Below are 18,372 nucleotides of genomic sequence, written 5' to 3'. Positions count from 1 at the left end.
CATGCTTCTTGTTCCATGTTGCTTCAGTTACATACAAAACCCTGAATCACATGAGGTTGTGCTGGATAATGTTATTGCGTGTCTAGACCTTTAAACCTCCCCCTTAAATAAATTCACACAAGACTCAAATTTTGGGTTTGGTTTTTGGAAGAATTTAGGCCAGAACTTTACTGATTACAGCAAGTGAGTGGTTGCATAGGCTCTGGTTTGACTAGCTCCCTGCACCGTTGCAGGTAGTGCTGACTCAGGGCTCTACCATAGGTCAGCCTAGGGTGAACACCTGGAATGGCGGAAAGTCAGGGACATGCTATGTCCACCACCCAGATGTCCCCCTGGACTCAGGCATGGGCACAATCCTTCGCAGGGTTGACCAAACCATTGAGTCCCTGGATTCCTTTAACGGAGTACCCCTTCACATAGGGATGGCAAGAGCGTTCCCCCATCCCTATCACCTGAACCAGAGCCTATCCGCAACCTTACAGTTGTGACAATTTGCTACGCGGCAGACGAAACCCAAATGGCACCAGCCAATCAGCCAAGTGGGGGAAATTCCTGCCGTGCCCCTGTCCCAATGACAGACGACACACGGCGGCATAGCAAGGTCAAGCGCGCAAGCCCTAAAAATAGGGAGAGGTGGGCAGGTGTTGCGATGCACTGACCAAGAGAGAAAGCTCAGGGTCACATGCATGGGCATATACAGGTTCCTTGATCCATTTGGCTAGTGTCCCATTGGTCAGATTAAACCTAGCATGAAAGGACCTACCAATCGGGTGTTGTAGCTATCCAATAGTACCCACCCACAACACAAGCATTTGGTTGCCAGGTCCCACCGCAACACATGTGCTCCTTGAGGGAGGACACGATTCATTTTTCATGCCTGAAAGTAGTTGGTTCCTGTGTCTGTATAGCCATTTGCGGAATTAGTTTCTTTTCAAATCCAGCACTGACTGACTTGATGTGTCCCTCTTGGATTAAACGTGCGCATTGTAATGCAGTTAGCTTTCTGATTTCACACCTCCAAATTGTGGCCAGATGAAAAAACAAAATGTATATAAAACTCCTTTTTAAGGCTCTGAGATGCAGACTACTTTGAGAGATTACATGGGAGGTACTTATCTGGAATCAATACCCTTGGCCGTGGAGGGCAGCATAGGGTTTCCATATTTAGAAGAGCAAAAATTTACCGACTTCTGCTTTTAACTATGGATTGCTATGACAACTCTCATTTTACATACCCATGAAAAAGAGGGTGTGTCCAGGAAAAAGAGGACATGTGGCAACCCTAACTGCCCCACAAAATAAAACATGATTACAGTTGCAAAATACATAATTTCTTTCTCTATATAACTATACATGAAGTTCATCTAAACAATACAGTTCTATCCATGTTTACTCAGAGTTAAGTCATACTGAATTCAATGGGGCTTACTCCCAGGTCATTGTTGCAGCTGTCATCTACTCTGATACACATTCCCTTTACTTGGCATCCATTGCACACCCATTGCGGGGTTGGGAAGCAGTATACAAATAATATGCACAGGATCCACTTCTCTCCTGTATCCATACCATCATTTCTTATGAAATACTGCGTTTTGTGCATTCCCTTCACCCAGCTACCAATCTGAATTGAGAAAAAAGAAAGAAAGACCTAGCTGCAGTTTAAGCTGGTGATGTGCACAGAGGCCTAATTTTGCAATTTTGAGCGATTGAAGTACCTTGCTTGTGACCTCTAAATCAGTGCATGTAACTTCTTTTTGTTGCTGTTGCTGCTGCTGCTGTTGATCGTTCCCTGTCCTCCCTGGTCAGTTCCAGAGGTGGTAATCATTATCAGGCTAACACAAAGGCAATTGCTGCATATTCTTTTATAATTTCATTTTAACATCAAGCATTTAAGAATGAATGAAGATATTTTGAGTTATGCTTTCATGTGCAGCCATCCGGAAAGCTGTTAAGTAAGGGAATCATTTGAAGATGCAGAAGGTTTGGGTATGTGTCAAGGCTTCTGAATTAGCTTTTTATGATATCTAATATCTAAACAAAAATCTGTGGGTTTTTTTCCTCTTTTGTGCACTGCCACCCCTGGTGACCTGAAGTGACAGCGCTTTATTGTGCATCTCTGTACTTGCTTTTGCTTCTCTGTAGTAAACATAACGGGGGTTTGTCACAAAGGGGGACCACTGTGATGCAGAGCATTAACTGTGAAATGTCCTTTAATGTATACAATTAGTCAGAATTTTTGAGAGAACCAACTTTGGAAATGCCTGCAAAAGAGCATCTGAGCCAATTAAGGATTTTTGAAACACCAACTTCTGACTGTATCTACTTTTTTCCCAAAAAAAAGAGAGAGCGAAAGAAATGAAAATAAGCCCGGCTGCTACCACTGCTGCTGAAAGCCAGAAGCCCTTGTCACAGCCAAGAGATTTCACAGCAGTACATACAGAGCCCAGCTAATGAATATAAGTTACCTTGGTGGGTTTTAGCTGACTTAGAAATTAAAGTCTCAGCCCTCTGGATGCAAGAGGAGCTAGACTCAAACAAAATGGACTTAATAAATTCCATTGTGTAGTGAGATCCCTAGTGAGATTCCCTTTCCATCCTTGACCAATTGGTATTATTATTATTTTCTACTGACTGGTACTTTTGTCTATGAGACTGGGATTTTCTGGGAGTGATTAGTACTTTTCATCAGTGATTGACAGGTTCTAACGGCAGCGAGACAATGGGAAGAATCATTAGGAATTCAAATGCAGGTTTGTGTTTCCGCCACTCCAGGACTGATTCAAGCAAAAGTGTAATTTATGTTTGTCGAGAGCAATCAGTTGTCATTTATTTTAAATCCTTGAGATACTTATGAAAGAGAAAAACAAAATCAATGGAAATTGGGGTGATGGGAGCTTCTGTGGAAAAAGAACTGGCATATTATATTAGTGATCGTTCTTTTATAATATTGCCAAAATTCAGCCGATGTATTCTTATGCACATATCAATTGAGAACATTGCATTCCCCAAACTGTGACATAAAAGAAATATTATGCAGAATGTTGTTATAAAACACTCAGATCTGTCAGTGTAGATTATTTCCCCTCAACTCTGTCTCATTCATACATTTCTGTATGGGGCCATGGAATGGGAGCATTTTCCATTCATTAATTGTTGTTCATTCATTCATTCATCCACCCATTCATCATTCATTCAATTACAATCACATTTCTATCCTGCCTGCCCTTCAAAGTGCTTAGAGCAGCACCCATGGGGGATATCCCAATTTATTGCCACAACAATTCTGTGAGGTAAGTTGGGAAACTCTGGCCAGTTGCTATCTCCCATCCCATCAATAACTGGATAACTAGGAGGAGTTACAGTGAATATCTCACCTTTGTTGAATGAAATGCCAGATAAACTTTGTGGATGTCCAGAAACTCTGTCACAACTAAATGTGTTTATTGAAAGAAGCAGGAGTTATGTCTATGGTGGGGCATTCACAAAATTCATCTGGGATTGTGAGCATTCACATGTCAATGGCAACTTTCACCAAAGTTTAGACATTCACTGTAATTGCCTCCACTGCACCCAAAAGCAAGACTGTCACAGTATTACTATAGTAACTGGTTCATATTCTGACTAGTCATTTATGATTGGCTGTAAATATTTAGAATGAGCCACAGATGTTGGCAAGAGTTGCATGCATAAAATTTCAGATGAAAAGTATAGGCCTACCTCTATATTGCCATACATGGCGATTTAAACCTGTGTGGCATCAAAGCTACCAAGATGGTACAGAATTATACAAGTCTTTGGGAGGGTTACTCTAATATTTTCCAAAGAGACAGGATTTCCTTTTACTTCTTCAGAGATAACAATTAATCTCCACCTTCACTGCAGAAGCTGAGAGAGAAAACATATGGAAAAACACGCTACTTTGAATAAAATTACAAATGTGCAGGAAAGCATATTTCATATTTTATTATGTTGTATTATTTAAAGTATGAGAGACTAAATCCAATACTCTTTAGATGAAACAATCACTACATCTGATTTTTATGCAGATCTTGCGCACTCTTCAGATATAAGGCTGAGTTCCTGAATGTGCTGTGACTAATTTATGCCAAGTTTTCATCAAGCTAGCATTTTTCCCTTTTCAGTTGGCACACAAAGGTCTGCAATTCATACATTTAGGATTTTAATATACTCAGATTACAACCAAGAAAAGCACAGCATCAGACTAACAAACACATTCTGTCAAAAAGCCCAACTGGGATCCTACCTAGAGGATGATGGGTGGGCAGCTGATAAACAAATTCTGAATTCCTTTCAGGGTGTGAGGCAATAAATGATCAGATGTTCAGGTGGTACAGTCCTCTACACAGCTGTAAGTTTTTGGAACAGAAGTTGGAGAAGTGCTTGGTGGAAAGTTCTCCCGTCTCAAAAGCCATGGGCATGGGTAGGCCAATTAAGGCCCGGGGGCCAGATCCGGCCCAATTGCCTTCTAAATCTGGCCTGCAGACGGTCCGGGAATCAGCGTGTTTTTACATGAGTAGAATGTGTCCTTTTATTTAAAATGCATCCCTGGGTTATTTGTGGGGCCTGCCTGGTGTTTTTACATGAGTAGAATGTGTGCTTTTATTTAAAATGCATCTCTGGGTTGTTTGTGGGGCATAGAAATTTGTTCATGCCCCCCCCCAAAAAATAGTCCGGCCCCCCACAAGGTCTGAGGGACAGTGGACCAGCCCCCTGCTGAAAAAGTTTGCTGACCCCTGGCCTAGGGCAAACCAACGAATCAGGAAGATCTGCCACAGGAATGCAGTCCAAACCATTTATTCCAATGGGGTATGCCATACTTGTTAGAGCACACACAATTCCCAAAGAATAAGATGTTCCAAGAAGGGGGGTTGTTTTGAACGGTTTGAAATATTTTGAAACAGCAGCCAAGGAATATCAGTCATGAATAGGCAATCTGAAAGGGGTGGATTTTCAGTGAGTGTGATAGCCTTCCTGAGATGAAATGACGAGGAGTTCTATACCTGTGGGGCCACCACATAAAACACTCTCTCCCTTGCCCCTGCCAGCCTTACTGATCTAGGTGGTGGGCACACAATAATGGCCTCCATTGCAGATTTTAGAGTGCAGACTACTTGCAGACAATCTTTCAAACAGTTTGCTCAAGGCTTCAGAGGGTAACATCAACACTCTTCGTTTTAATTGCTCATGAGCAACCCAGTAAATATGGGTATTGGGCAGCCTATGTAAGTCCCAAGAAGTTCATAATCTCCCAATGTTTTCTTTTTGTGATTTCAATAGATTATTTTAACCTAAATCTAGCCCTAACATGCCATATATATACAGTGTGTGTGTGTGTGTGTGTGTGTGTGTGTGTGTGTGTGTGTATATATATATATATATATATAGTTAACACACACATTTCCCCCCAGAACACTTTCCTTTTTTGAAAACTGAATGTCATACACATATAGGGATGTGTGGCAATAGAAACTTCCATCTGAAGGTGTGAAAACTCGTTTTTTGTGCCGTAGAGAGGAAGATATATTTTAAGAATCATACTAGGGGGGGAAATATTTGACAGGGCATGCTTTTAGATCCTATGAAAATGTCTCTTCCTGTTATTTCTGTCACATGTTAGAGGTAAGCTGTACAACTGCCCTGAAATATGGCGCACACAGTGATTTTATTATAATTCCAGAAGATGAAGTGTGTGAACCCAAAAACTGCTTTAAAAAGTAACCTCTAAAGATCTGGACTAATTTTCTTCGCCTCTTGTCAGGGCTCTGTAGTGGGAGATAAGAGATGGCTTATAAGCCCGTGATTCAGTACAGAGGCTATTTGGACAAGTTTCCACTCCAAGATTCTGCTCATCAGCCCCTAATTAGCACCTCATCACTTTTAGCTTTGTGTCACCCAGCTGGCGAGAGGAGGTTGACACCTCCAGCTTGAACTGGGCTATTTTCCCATTTTTCCTGCAGCTCATCAAGGCATGTGGTGCTTTCTTAAAGTGCAGCTGGCGCTGGCACTTTTCATTGTCAATGTAAATCGTTAGGTTTGGGGAAAGGTGATAAGAATAGTTTGTTTCATGTCCCTGGTGTTTAGCCCAAGGCAATCTTAAGCAAAATAGATTCAAGACTCCTTCTGGCTTGATCCTCAACCCCCACCCTCTCTTCATATCCTTATTGTTATTCTAAATACAAAACTGGATGAAAGAATTGCTAAGAAATGCAGCCGATGCATAATGTTAAGGGTGCTTTATTGTTCACAAAATAAAACTTTAATGATGGGAAATTATTCATTATGTCTCTAATCCATAAACTTTAAAATTTATTTGATTATGGGGTTTTTTATTACCCTGTCAGGGTGAAGATATAACCTTTTTGATTTGACAGGGCCTATTATTTTTATTTCAAGTAATAATTAAATCATGCATTAAAAATTTCTTCTGACTCCAAAGTCATATTTATTAGCAAGTTATTATATGCACATTTGGAGGTGTGCGCCGCTTTATTCAGTTTTCTTTATTCTAAATGATAGAACTTGCCATTTCCTTTCTTTAAAGTTTGGGATTTATTTATTTCTTCTCCCAAGGAATGGAGAATGATGTGTGAAATAAGTACTGTAGCAGTACAGATACCGGCATACATTTAAGTGAAGAAAGTGAGGGGTATGTGACCAGACAGGAATTATAGGTGTGGAAGGGCATCAGGGGTCTACATCATTATGTTGAATGACTAGAGAAGATTCTGTAGTTCATATCTGAAGGCTAGAGAAAAGTCTGTAATTTCCAAGTTTGCTTCTTCATGGACAGGCACTCTCAGAAGTGTGGTTAAGAGAAACGGTGTTTGATCGAATGGTCCACACCTAAGCTTATACTTCCACCTTGACTCCTGCACACATTTTCTGAGACTAGAACGGCTCCACATGAAATCTGAATATTTCTTTTATCGGCTTTAATAAGGAGAAAATAACATAGCAGTGGCAAACAGAATTGTACATGAAGTTCGAAGTGGTGCGTGCCATTTTAAATAGGTATATAATTTGTACTGAAAATAAGAGCAATACCAGTGCTTTCTTCCATATGTTCCAGGTTAATGTGATGTCTCATTGCCTTAGCTCAGCAAGCACATGTTCTGGAGTATAAAGGTGCAGATCACTGAAAATTTGCCGTCAAAAATACCATTCCCATCAATGAGATTGGTGGGTAGGAAGGGATTTGCCCCATCCCTGTTGGAGGAGGAAATCTCAAGAGAGGGGGCAAGAGTGGGACTCCTCAGCGCCTAAAGAGCTGGCACTATGTCTTAAATTAAGGTAGGCACCACCTCCAACACCTCCTTTTTCTTACTTGCAGTGTTCTGCTTACCCACCCTGCAGCAGTATGAGCTTTGCTAGTTTCCTTTCAGGGGGCTGAGTAGGATTTTGTATCTCCTCCCCATTCGATCCAGATTTACCCTTTTCAAGGAAAATATGAGAAGTAAAAAAAAAAAAAAGACCTGCTGTCAACAACCTGTTTGTGATATCTCAGTGATAGTACATACAGGCGTCCCCAAACTTTGGCCCTCCAGATGTTTTGGACTACAATTCCCATCTTCCCTGACAACTGGTCCTGTTAACTAGGGATCATGGGAGTTGTAGGCCAAAACATCTGGAGGGTCGCAGTTTGGGGATGCCTGTGCTAGTTAAACCCCTGTCTGGGAGCAGCTCTAAATACAAGCAAATAACTTAAAAAAATTGAGAAGAATTTGGAAAAATCGGAGTAAATTTTAGATGACTAGAAATGTGTGAAATAAGGAGATGAGTGGGCATTGCTTGGCTTTGAAATGGAAGGTGTTGATTCTGATGGAGTGAACACACACCCAACTGGAATCTGGTATCTCTTATCCAATCAAGCAGCAAGCTTTGTAGAAGATGTTTCAAACTCATTGGGAATGACATGCAATATCATGATAGTTGACTTGATACCAGGATTGCAGTAGTTTGTAAAGTTCAAGTCCCAGCTGGCAAAACTGCATATAGATACATGTTCATAAAACTATAATGAATACTGTCTATGGGTATTCATCTATTACTCAAATTCAGTTTCCAAGAACAGAAAGTAATATACAAAGTGTGCAAGGGTGAAAGCGTAAAGAGAAGCTAGACACCTAGATATAAGATACAAAATTCTTATACAGTTCATTACATTTTTAATTTTTTGTGTGCTGTCTGCATATTCCATAGAACCACTGGCTTTCAAGAATCTCCCCCCCCCCCCGCAATATAGACATCAAACCAAAAATATCTTTATGTAGCTCCAGGGAAGGAAAAAATAAACATATCATTTAGATCTAAGTTATCAAATTGAATCAAAATACGCTGGTTTATGTCTAATTTTACACTCTGAGAAATAGGATTATGGGGTTTTGTTTTGTTAAAATCTATTGCTAAAGATTTTTAACACACTGAATTTATACATATGGAATACTCTGGCATATATAAAAATACAGTTCCGCGTTTATGATGATTCTATAAATATAGATGCTTGGTGATTATCACTGGAGCTGCTCATTAAAATTTAGAACAGCATACAAAATTGTAATCGTATTTGTGGACAAAAACTGGAGGAAAACCGCTAAAAATAGCTACCCTTTAGCTCTTTGACAAAGGACTTGTAAGGCTTTTCCCAGTATGTTTGTCACAGAGTAGGAAACACTTCACAAAGGGAAAATAAATTGTCAGAGGAAAGTGAAAAAGGAAAACTTTAATAGTTCCAAAAGCTCATGTGGTCCAAGGAAAAGAGGTCTGATATCTCCCCTAGGGACTTCATGCTGCTATTGTCTGGGAGTAAGTCAGCTACTCATTTTCAGAGATTTCTTCACATGAATGACTTAATACTGCAAGAAACCAACTTTCACTTAATGGCTATTTTAGCTGAACGGATACATTTTTTGGAATGAATAAGGTGGAATGATAATTAGGGAAGCAATTCTATGCATGCTTACCTGGGCGTAAGCACTACTGAACCCAGTGGGACTTACTTCAGAGCAAAGGCATAGAAAATTGTGATACAATACATCTTCCTTGGGAATGGCAACATCCTATTATTATCGATCCATCAAAAACTTTTTTTGCTTTTATCATTCCATCTTTCTGACCCCTCGCAACACATCCATGCCTCTTTCCTTTTGAAGTTCCCTGACTGGTGACCTCCTGAGAAACAGGAAAAGGGAAAACTCAGCAGCTTGCTAAATGATTTTAATTGGGAGGAAGTGGTCTTTCATTATTCCCTTACCCAAAGACACTAGAGAAAAGCCCTCAAACCCCTTATTATATGCATGTTAGTCATGGCAGTTTTCACGTTAGTTGGTGTGTATCCGTGGAGCAATAATTATAGTTATTGTAAGTACTTCAAAAACCACTACCAATCCAAACTCAGCTGTCGCAAGCTCCACTAACTGGAATCAGGAAAAGGCACCCAACACGTTTTTTCCCTTGCTAGATTTTTTTCCCCCTTGGTAAAAGTGTCAATGCAATCCTAAGCATGCTTGCTCAGAAATAAGTTCCACTAGGTTTTTATTGTAAGCCAGATTCCTCCCACATTGGCTATATGTTTTCCCACTTTCCTGTGCTTGTTTGGCCCTTCTGGTTGGTGTTCTCTTGAAAAGCACAATGGACTCTGACTGAAGGCTTGTTTGCACATTGCACTGAACACAGGTCTAAGCCATCACTATGCGTGTACAAGCTATCGCTATGTGAGGGTACACAGGTGGTGCTGTGGGTTAAACCACAGAGCCTAGGGCTTGCTGACCAGAAGGTCGGCAGTTTGAATCCCTGCGACGGGGTGAGCTCCCATTGCTCGGTCCCAGCTCCTGCCAACCTAGCAGTTCAAAAGCACGTCAAAGTGCAAGTAGATAAATAGGGACCGCTCCGGCGGGAAGGTAAACGGCATTTCTGTGCGCTGCTCTGGTTCGCCAGAAGCGGCTTTGTCATGCTGGCCTGGAAGCTGTATGCCGGCTCCCTCAGCCAATAATGTGAGATGAGCACGCAACCCCAGAGTCGGTCACGACTGGACCTAATGGTCAGGGGTCCCTTTACCTTTATGCGTGTACAAGTGTTTGTGTGAAAGAGTGTGTGCTCGTTGATTTGTACAGATCAACTAATGTGCACAATTATGCAGCCTGTACACTCGTTTAACATTTTGTTTGATTAACTGAACAAGTATACAGCTCAACTGTTGTGAACACAGGCGGTACACCTGTCAAATGCAACGTGTGAACATCCCTCAAGTGTTCTTTGCGTAGAATAACAAGCTTTGTGCCCAATGACAAACACAACCATACAATTGTAGAGGTGGAAGTCCAATGCCCTGCAATGCAGGAATCATAGCTAAAGAATCCCTGGCATGTGGCCATCCAGCCTCTGTTTAAAAACCTCAGTAAAGGAGAGTCCATCACCAACCTCACCATCCTCCCAAACAGTGGTCAGAACTGTCAAAGCTGATTCCACCACAGACAAATTGTTTGGAAAGATGCAAGCAATTTGTGTGGTACACAGCCCATATGCTGTGTGGGGCAGGAACCCCAATATTGCATCTACTTGGATTTATATTTCCCCTACCCCCCATTGCAAATAAAGTCTTTGCAGTGAACAGCTAAGAGACTAACTTAATTAAGAAAGTCAATTTGCAAAAGTGTCACCTGTTGCTGAGGCTACAAATAAGCAACTTCTGCTTACTTACCCAATTATGGGTCATGAAATATTGGCAGACAGTCATTTTCAAGTGCATAAAGAAATAAAGCCGTGCAAATAAAAAAGGGAGCAGAGGAAACTGACAATCATGAAAATGTATATGATCCAGATAAACAGATACATCTTTTTTTTTAGGGCAATTCAGCATTGTAATGATAACACTGTACCACAAGCAATATAAGTTCAGATATAAAAGTAAGGAACGACATATTGTCAGGAGCAGTAAAAAAGATTTAGCTGCATGTAAATTTAGATAGATCAGCAAGAGACGAGGCATGCTATTGCTTTATTACACACACCTACCTGTTCGGGAAGCCATATGGAGTGGAATATAAAAGAGTGAGAGATATTAATCATGCGGGTTTCCTTTTTAAAATAATATATCTATACCACTGTTTGATACCTTAAATGGAATGTAATTGAGAATCATCAAGCTACAAGAGTTTTTGGGTCAGTTTGTTTTTTAAAGGTTATATTTCTAAGATACCTTTATATATATTACCTTTCCAAATTAATCTTTACTTGTATGAATGATGCAAATGGGGAAGGGCCATAGCTCAGCGGCAGAACATCTGCTTTGAATGCAGAATGTCCCAGGTTACCTCCAGGTAGGAGTGGAAAGGACTGCCGTCTGAAATGCTGCAAAGCTGCTGCAGCTTTGAGCCGCATGGTCTGACTTGGCGCAAGGCAGCTTTCTAGGTTACAAAAGTGGGACTATCACAATGGTAAAGCATTTGCTCAATCCCACTTAGAAGAATGTTCCTTGGAAGCAAAGTGTGCTCTCACACTGCACATTGGCCCTTCCCCATTATGGACATCATAGAATCATAGTGTGTGTGTGTATTGTATAACTCCAGATATTGTTGATCCTTACTCCCATTAGTGCTAACCAGCATGGTGAATCATCAGGGATGATGGTAGTTGTAGTCCAGGGGTCAGCAAACTTTTTCTGCAGGGGGCTGGTCCACTGTCCCACAGACCTTGTGGGGTGGTGGTGGTGGTGGACTGTATTTTGAAAAAAATAAATAAATGAACGAATTCCTATGCCCCACAAATAACCCAGAGATGCATTTTAAATAAAAGGACACATTCCACTCATGTAAAAACATGCTGATTCCTGGACTGTCCGCGGGCCGGATTTAGAAGGCGATTGGGCCGCATCCAGCCCCCGGGCCTTAGTTTGGGGACCCCTGTTGTAGTCCAACAATATCTGGAGAGGTGTAGCTTAGCCACTCCTGATTTGGTTTGAATTCTTTATGTCAGAGTATGGTTGAGTGGAAGATTGTGTTCAGTTAAGAAATCTTAAATTCAAGCCTCTGCTCAGGCATGGATTTGTGGTAGCTTTAGCAAACACTATATTTCAGCTTCAGTTTTTCTATCTGTTGCATGGGAGCAAAAGTGCCCATTGTTCTAAAATATCACTGGGTTGTTGTGAAGAAAAGCAGAAATAAAGATTGTGAAGCCCTTGGCTTCTTTCTCTCTTTTTTCAAGTGTCATGTAAGTAATCAATAATAAGGAATTTCATTTGCAGAACACATTGTGGCCTGTTCCTCTCTCTGCTGGTTATGTTTTGCTATTATGCATTTTTTTAAAAAAGAAAAGAAAAGAAGAACTGCTCATTAAAGCTAAAAGGAATTGCTGTTAGAAAGTCAATGGTGTTGTAAGCTCCTGTATGCACAAGTAGCTGTGGAGTTAGACTCAAAGAAATGTGTTGTTTAGCGAGGCTTCTGAAAATAAATTCCCCAGTATTCAGAATTTATCTCTTGTTTGTGTTGCAAGATTTTTGGCATAATGATAAATGGCGTCCATATATCTTTACGTGATCACCTTGCAAGCAAGAAGCAAACAGAGAACGGCATAATCATGCCAGCAATCCGTGTCACTTGGGATGCAGGTTTGAAAATGAACGTTAACAGAGACCTTGTAGACATCTGAACTCTATAAATCCACAGGTGTTTAAGTAGCCCTGAGGGCTGGGTCACATAGCAGGCTTGTTTCAGTCAGACTTTACAAGGATTTAGTACTGTGTAAACGACACTTTCAAGTTTTTCTCTTTACTGCTGAGTAAAACCAGTAGCGGCCTGAGCCACATTTGAGTTTTGCACCTTAAAAGGTAAGTTGGCTATTTGTTCTGCTTAAGCAATAGTTGGAGTGAAGGCATTTTAAAACTAATTTAAGATCACTGCTTATTTTTACAGTTACCTGTTACAACATTTGTCTCTCACAGGAGGACACAACTTAGCTGATTCAACAGACAGTGGATCACATCTTCTCTCTGTCATGAAGCTCAGTGACTGGTATTTGGGCAAGTTAGCCTGACCTACCTCACAAGGTTGTTGTAGGAAATAAAAAAAAGGGCTACCCCATCTACAATCACCCCAATCTCATTACAGAAAGATAGAGATACAAATGTAAGATTTACACAGGAAGAGTAGTTTTGGAATAGAAACAACATATTGAAGTCGACAAGACTATCTGAAAAAATATGTTTGCTAAAAACAAACTTAGAACGATTATTAAAATAGCCTCTTGTGAACTTACATCTTCAAATCATAAAAACTAATTTCAAAGTTGTTTCTAATGTTATAAGAATTTTGAGGTCATATCTATATATATATAATAATTGTTCATAAAACATGTACATGAATGTACAGGCACATGTCTGAAGCAGCACAGGAAGACAGGCCTTTCTGACACCATTTTGACTCTCTCTCTGACCAGGTGTTCCTCTGCAAGGAAGAAGTGGGGTGGGGGGAACCTTCTCATTGTCTCAGGAATTAAAGTGATAATCCCTGGCATCCTGATACCTGACTGCCAGACAAAAGGGTGTGATTAACTTGGCTGGGAAACAGGGAAATGTAAATATCTCTCAATTTTGTTGATTAGGTTTTGGGGGGCAGGGGGCAGGGTCCAGACTGCTCAGATTACTGCCACCAGACCTCCCCTTTCATGATGTACCTATGATGAATCTAGGGAGGGGGGTCTTGGGCTACACCCCTTCTGTGACATATGGATGATGCTTCTGGGGGGTGGGCTGAAACCAATTTCAAATTTCTTTTTAAGGGCAAGACATCTTTGTTTGGGGTTCCTTCCTTGTTCTCCTGTGTGAGAGGAAGGACCCTGTTGCAACAGCAAAAATAAAAGTGCCTTGCTTCGTACGTCCTGGTTTGGTCTCTGTTATTTGGTGGGCAGGAGACGCTTAAATTCGTCTGCTTGCCTGGATCCTTGAGCTCTCCCTGGGTCAAGATCCATTTCTCTGGGTTCATAGGAACCAGCTTAAATTTTACAACACTAACATGACTGTTTATATATAGCAAGACCTCCCCCCCCCTCCCATGTGAGTGGGTATTTGCAGTGAGATTCAGCTGCCTGTCTATCAGCAAGACAGGGCTTTGAGAAATTGCTCACTGCTAGGCTGCTCCCCAGTAGAAGGTTGTAAAACAGCTTGAACCATGACACCAGATTCTGAGAAGCAAAATAAGGAAGAAAATTGAGAGTCAGAGAAATTACCCTTGCTTAAAGTAATTAGGATCTGCCGAGGAAACCGAAATCCTTAGGAAAATGCCAGAATTTGATCTCGGTGCTCACAGAACGAGTGGGGTAGGTGGATGCAGGAAGTTGTGTGGGAGGACAATTTAGGCAAATCTTTTCTTTATTTTACAACATAAAACTAGCTGAAGTTACATATTGGTTATTAGTGTAAGTCTATTTTCCATAATTTACAAATCTTTCAGAGGAGTTTTTGTTTTCACACCACTTCATCTGACAATACAAACAGCTCAGTTTTTCTAAAACTTTTGACAGCACTACTAAAACTCTTTATCATGTATTTGTTTGGTTACATGCTTGGTTTTGCATTTTCCTGGAGGAAAATAGAAACATGTTGTGAAATTCAGGAGTCACACATTTAAAGGCACATGCAAAGAATGCCATAGATCATTTATTGAGTAGTTTTGTGCAGTGGGTAGGAAGGAGAGAGATGTAGTATTTCTGTCCAGACATCACCAGGGACATAATGGAGCACTGAATTTCACACAAAAGTTGAGGCCCTGACAAGAAGCAGTAAAATGAGATGCAACTCATAGCAATTGTTTTTTGGGGGGTGTTCCTGAGGCTGAGTAAGGTAGGGAGAAGCGTACTGACACACTTTTTACAGGAGTACATTTGAGAAGCTAAACACATATGTCTTCACACAGAGATTGCTCCCTGTCCATCAAAATGCTTGGCTATTTCTACGAATACCTCTCTTCCATATTTCACTGGCTACCTGCCTATCTTTAATTTGGAGTTCTTAAGACTTTCATCTCATGAAATATTTACGCCTCATTTTGCCCATCTATTTTTAGGTGTTTCTCAAAAGGCTTTGTGTGTACACTGCATTAAAACAATGTAAAACAATCCATATAACTGGGCAATTCTTCAAGCGGTCTGCAAACTCCCGAATCTGCCCCCAACAACAATGACTTTCTTCAACTCTTTAGGAAACTACAACACTTGTCTTGATAGCTTAATGTGTGGCTGAGCTTTACAAACTGGCTCAAAGCATGAGTTTCGGATTCATTGATACTCTGGTTGAAAAAATGCAGGAAATGGCATGTGTTTCAAGCCTGATTTGGTCCAGTCCATAATACACTGGCAATACACTAGGCTACTTTCTCCTTATTCATAGCAGGGTTGAACCCTGTGCTAGTAGGCTAGTCTTTGCGTCAGTATCTTGTACCCACTCCTTGCCTTACCCATTCTTTTTATGGGAGCCCTTAATTTATTATTATTATTACTATTATTAATAATTAAGTGCCAAGTAAACATTTAAACAGAAAAAAATGCAAGAAGCTTGGAAACAAGCCAGTTGCTTCTCAGAAACATGGTGGGAACTGGGGAAGAGGGCAATATGGTGTTAAAAGAGAAAAGATGGATGAGCGATAACTCACCTGATGACAGATAAATTTCAGCCCCATCCAGCTTGAAAGTAGAACTGTTGCAGCCTAACCAGAACAGACTTTATAACCAAAGTCTTAAACTGCATTCCCATCTTATCATTCAAACTGAGTCCTGTTACTGCAGCTCAGATCCGTGGCTAACAAAACTTAAAACTAAGGCCTTGTTTTCAATCCATTGCTAACAAAAAAAATTAAAGATAAGAGCCTTTGGAATTTATACCCCGGAGCATATAGCCGAAATAAAGTCCTTTGTAGTTATCCGTGGAAGGAGTTGTGTAACCAAGGCTTTCTTTGTGGGGACAACGTCTGAGATACTGAAAGTTGCTCTGAGACCATTTGGCTCTGTTGCGCATTGTCTCAGCCCATTATGGTTTAGGCTTCAGCTTGGTTATTAAGCTGATAATAGGCGTGCATTATGAAAGGAAAAGGAATCCAATCAATAAAAGCTGCTGGAGAAAGACTGGTGCGGAGGGGAGGGGAGAAGGGACAAACAGTTGGCTGTGCTTTTGCATTCAGCAGGCTGACCAGTCAAGACAACAGATCATTTGCTCCAAGTCGTCTCTGCCAGCTAGGCAGCTCTTTCTTACATGTTACTGAATCAGTTTCATAAGCAGGATAGCCAATCTTCTTTACTTAAAAGCAAAAAGAATAGGACAGAAATATTTGCCTAGTACTCTCTGTTCAGAATTCTTCAGGTCCCTTGCAAGACCACTTTCTGAATTCGCCCCTGCAAACAAAGACCTTCAAATACAGTTTTTGTTTTGTTTTGTTTTTCGTTTGTCTAGGAAATGGTCTTCCAAGATGTTTAGAGGAGAAAAAAAGAAAAGGTCCACATTATCCTAAGTTAATGATATTTGTTAATGCTTTGATGTTCTATAATGGTGAAAAATATAATGGCACGGCCTACTCAGAGTAAGTCAGTGGGATTGAACTCCAAGCAAACATGCCTTGGTGGGATTGGGCTGCTTGTCATGCGAAGGCTTTGCACGACAGCTGCTGATTTTTGTTAGGCTTCTCTTCCTCGGTTGTCAGAATCCCCGTTCTGCTGCCTCTGTTTTGTAAAACTGGCTTCAATCAATCAGCAGTGTTGTTTTGAACCTGCTTCGTAGATGTAAAGAGAGCAGAAGACAGACATCCCATTTAAACAGCACATTCTGTCCATAACTGTTCGACGTTACAAGTTGGATGAGCTGGATCTCACTGTGAGAGGCAGGTTTTTAAACGGAGAGGAAAAATTTAATTGCATTTGGAATAGAGACAGGTAACAGCTATTACAATCAAAACAACTTCCTTAACCTCCTCTTTCTCTTCTTCCCTCCCCCCACTCTCTTTATATTTCATAAGTGAGAAACTGTTATTTTTTTCTCCGTATTTAGGGCATAATATTTCCTTCTCCCCCCCCCCTTTCCTTCTCTCCAAGTATTTTAGATCAACAATCTCTATTTTAAAAATTATTGCTGCTTTTATAAATGCATTCTTCCAGTTTTTAGGCTCCAGATAATAACCATTCTCACAAAGGCATCTAAAATAATGAAGCTGTTAAGGAACATTTAAATTTATTTCCTCCTCTCCCTGCTCCCGCTGCCTCTTTTTGGTTCATTTTAATAAAAATAATCTGGCCCTCTAAGCCATGGGAGGACAAGTTTCCTCTCCAGATTCATCAGAGGGCCACAGTGGTGACACTGACAGATAACTATTAACTCCTTTTTAAGCTCTAAAATGCCTCGGAATGCCAGAGTAAAGAACCTCAAACTGCAGATCTTATTCAAATGAATTAGGGTAGACCAGATGGCTGAAGCAAGGCACACAAGGAAGAAGTAAATCTCCTGTTCTCCCTTTCTGATTGCTTTGCCCACAGAGGAATAATGATTCAAAGAAAATCACTAATCATGGCGGATGTCATTAGCATATTCCCAATAAGGAAGCTTACATTAAAAAAAGGAGAAGGAAAAAAATCCCAGGGACAATAAATGGTCGCTGGAAGATCAGTGCGCAAGCAGCACACTTCTTCCATCTGCTTTCCAAGCCAGCGGCCTCGGAATGCTTTCCGAAATGGAAATTTTTCAAATCTGAATCAGAAATCCTGAGCAGGAGGGGGTTAAGGGGTGTTTTGTTAATGAACTAAAGCAAATAAATCTGTCAAGGTTTCCAGTTGTGACACAACAGCGTGCAGTAGCAAAGGTTCCTTGTTGGAGAGGAAATCCTAGCAGCGCTTCCAATAAAACACTGGGACCTTTGGTATTGAATATCTTGTTTGCTTTTAAATAGAGGATTATGTGAGCTGCCGCGGACCCCGTGTTTTTTCTGATTGCATTATTGTGAATCCATGTGGTAAGGTGCTTTCATTCTAACGGAGTCTTAAAAACCACTGAATCAACAATACGCCAGTGACAAAGTAAAACATTCTGCACACACCCAGACGCACAGACAAAGTCAGAGAAGGAGGAATGCTTGTTGAAGTCTGTGAAGCGCCATAAGGAACTTTTCAGAGTCATAAAAATCTGATGCCAAGAAGCTCTGAGACTGGGCGCCAGTTCACACATGCGTGTACATCCTTTAATTTCTTCTCACTCAGTGCTGAACGTGTGAACTGATTCCACTGTGACAAGCTTTTTTTTTTTAAGGGCATTTCCATCAGCTTCTATCTATGGTGTTTGATGTGTGATGGCTTGTTCATACAAGCATAACCATTAGGTACTACATC

General features: G+C 40.7%; 1 protein-coding gene and 1 long non-coding RNA gene across 3 annotated transcripts in view; one reads left to right on the top strand and one right to left on the bottom strand.

Annotated features, from left to right (window-relative positions):
• ADGRL2 (adhesion G protein-coupled receptor L2) overlaps positions 1–18,372 on the top strand; it is a 548,846-nt gene that overhangs the window by 109,210 nt on the left and 421,264 nt on the right. The gene's annotated exons all lie outside the window — the stretch shown is intronic.
• Positions 16,771–17,862, bottom strand: LOC132592431 (uncharacterized). The gene is made up of 2 exons (XR_009557884.2): positions 17,599–17,862; positions 16,771–16,868 (listed from the first exon to the last, which is right to left on the bottom strand). It is a non-coding gene; the product is annotated as an uncharacterized LOC132592431 (long non-coding RNA).

The sequence above is a fragment of the Zootoca vivipara genome, chromosome 7 (assembly GCF_965207765.1).
Source record: "Zootoca vivipara chromosome 7, rZooViv2.hap1.1, whole genome shotgun sequence".
Taxonomy (NCBI): domain Eukaryota; kingdom Metazoa; phylum Chordata; class Lepidosauria; order Squamata; family Lacertidae; genus Zootoca; species Zootoca vivipara.
The sequence above is the reverse complement of the archived record's forward strand: the minus strand, read 5'-3'. Positions and strand labels throughout refer to the sequence as shown.